This window comes from Musca autumnalis, unplaced genomic scaffold (genome assembly GCF_047663935.1).
Source record: "Musca autumnalis isolate F117 unplaced genomic scaffold, ASM4766393v1 scaffold_4, whole genome shotgun sequence".
Classification (NCBI taxonomy): Eukaryota; Metazoa; Arthropoda; class Insecta; order Diptera; family Muscidae; genus Musca; species Musca autumnalis.
The window spans coordinates 213,794,846-213,797,824 of NW_027411977.1; the positions used below are offsets into that span (position 1 = coordinate 213,794,846).

The window sequence follows — 2,979 nt, forward strand, 5'->3', positions numbered from 1 at the left end:
AGGCCATAAAAACCGAACTCGATCTAAGAAAACAAAACCCAAATATGGTTTTTGCCTATTGGTCCTCTACTTTCATAAAATTCTGGACAGAAATTGTTTGCACGCGATTGGCTCGAAAATGTTGCACAGTGTAATTTGCCATTTAGGGCTCCTAAGTGTCAGTAAACATATATAACAAAACTTGTGGACATAGGTCTACGTTTTGGTATAGCCCCCATATAACGGTACCCTCCGATTTACGGTATTTCGACGTTTTTAGCTATATTTTCAGACCGATTTAGCTATAATTTGACATTTAGGGTTCTTAAGTGTCAATAAACATATATAACAAAACTTGTGGACATAGGTCCACGTTTTGGTATAGCCCCCATATAACGGTACCCCCCGATTTACGGTATTTTGACGTTTTTAGCTTCATTTTCAGACCGATTTGGCTATAATTTGACATTTAGTGTTCTTAAGTGTCAATAAACATATATAATAAAACTTGTGGACCTATGGTCTACGTTTTGGTATAGCCCCCATATAACGGTACCCCCGATTTACGGTATTTTGACGTTTTTAGCTACATTTTCAGACCGATTTAGCTATAATTTGACATTTATGGTTCTTAAGTATCAATAAACTTATATAACAAAAGTTGTGGACATAGGTCCCCGTTTTGGTATAGCCCCCATATAACGGTGCCCCCCGATTTACGGTGTTTTGATGTTTTTAGCTACATTTTCAGACCGATATAGCTATAATTTGACATCTAAGGTTCTTAAGTGTCAATAAGCTTATATAACAAAAGTTGTGGACATAGGTCCACGTTTTGGTATAGCCCCCATATAACGGTACCCTCCGATTTGCGGTATTTTGACGTTTTTATCTACATTTTAATGACATTTGAAGTTCCCACGTTATGTACCGATTTTCAATATTTTGAAGATTCTAGCTAAATTTTTTAACCGAATTTGGAGTTATTTGACATTAAAGGCTCCCATCAAAAACTGTCAACATAGGCCCATGTTTTATTATAACCCCTATATAACAGTACCCCCCAATTTCTAGCCCACCAAAAATTGTCAACATACATAGTTAGATATAGGCACCATAAAAAAGGGCCTCCCGAATGAAGCATAAATGTACATAAACATTATCTGACATTTTAACGTACCCACTTAAAGTTGGGGACAGGAATGAAAAGTAATTATTCCATTTTAGTTCAGAATATTTTATGGTGGAGGGTATGAAAAGTTCGGCCCGGCCGAACATAATGCTTTTTTACTTGTTTTTGATTAGATCAGATAACACTGTGCAACAAAATGGAGGTGAATGTCTGGGGCACGGAAAATTCCTCTTGGGGAAGAAAGGCCTTAATGAGTATATTATGAACACCGAAGGACAGATCCGCCGTGAGTCGAACTTCCGCGTTATGGCGTGATGAAATTTTTGTTAGAGACCTTGTGGGCCATCAGGAATTAGCGTTATATCTTTGTTCACTGTTGCTTAAGTGCTCTACAAAAACAACAAACAAAGATATAATGCTACTTCATGATGGCTTACAGGGTCTCATGCAAAAACTTCATCACGCCATAACGCAGAAGTTCAAATCACGGCGCATCTGTCCTTCGGGGTTTTTAATATACAAACACCAAGGACTTTCATCTCCAAAAGGAATTATCTCTCTCCCAACATTTGTGTTCACAGTGTAATTTAAGCAATAGTGGGAGGCAGTAGGAGTCTAACCATTGTCGAAAAGTTGTTCCACTTAAAATTGTAAAAGGACCCTAATTATTCCATTTTAATTAAGTCTATTTTATGGTGGAGGGTATAAAAAGTTCGGCCCGGGCGAACTTAACGACTTTTTACTTGTTTATTGTTGTACAGTTCTATGCAGGGGTGCCATGTTAGTGGTTTTTCCGCTACTTGTGGTGATTTTTGACGTACAAAAACCACTATTTAAGCAGGAATGTCAACTGTTTTCAGGTAAAAATCGCTACAGACCTATGGTGCGTATGTGGCTGTAGCGATTTTTACCTCGGAACAGTTGGCATCGCTGGTTCTATGCTGAGGGTATTTCTTCTTTCTTTGAGGAAAGATTTCTTCAGTCTAATCAATTGAGAGTATGATTAGAGCCAGTCGGTGGTTATGCACGGTATATGAACACTGTGTAACATACAGTATTGACGCCCATATCTTGATCCGATAAGTTTGATCATCTTAAAGTCTTTCTGTGGCACCTTAGATTCTCGCTTTGCCTAAAAACCCCTAACCTTCTATTATTTTACTTTTTTCTTGAATTTTGTCAAGTTTACGTAGTCAATCTTAATCTACTTATCTCAAAACTGTTTAAAAGAACAGAAAAATATCAATCTACTATTTTCTGTCCAAATTTCTAAATAAAGAATAATCAGCAGCAATGTTCTGCAATTTAAAAACACGAAAACAATATGACTGACATCTTCCCTCAAATCACGTTCACAAGGGAAAGAAAAAAATCTTTCCTTTACTTAAATCTAAAGAAAATATTTTGAAATTTATTAATAAAATGTGGGCCGAAATCCCGGCGGTACTGCAATACCGGGCCAACCCGCGGCAGAAGTGGAGCAAGCCCCTAAACTTCCGCCAATTTCCAAAAATCAGTTTAACATTTGTTGTCCTCCGATGGAGGATCTATCAGATGTTAAGCTGATAAGAACAGATACTACACTTTGATCTTAGCCATAAGGCCGAGAAGCGATAACTAAACACCGGTCAATGTGAATGTTATACGTTCATGTGAATTTCAAGCGAATGAGAAGTATAAGGAAAAAAACTGAAAAATACACAACCACTAAAAACACTGAAAATCTAAAATCATACAAAGCGTCACCATATTCATGTAGAAATACATTTTATTATCAGCACTTTAGAAAGAACGGGGAAACTAAAAATAAATACAATAACAATTCCCATGCATGGGTATTCCACATTCGTTGGCTGTCTGCTTGGCTA

The 2,979-nt window shown here is 37.1% G+C and overlaps 1 non-coding gene across 1 annotated transcript; it reads right to left on the reverse strand.

Moving 5' to 3' along the window:
* Nucleotides 1-2,530: 2,530 nt before the first annotated feature.
* LOC141404409 (U2 spliceosomal RNA) lies at nucleotides 2,531-2,726 on the reverse strand. The gene has a single exon (XR_012413008.1). It is a non-coding gene; the product is annotated as a U2 spliceosomal RNA (small nuclear RNA).
* Between the last annotated feature and the right edge of the window lie 253 nt (nucleotides 2,727-2,979).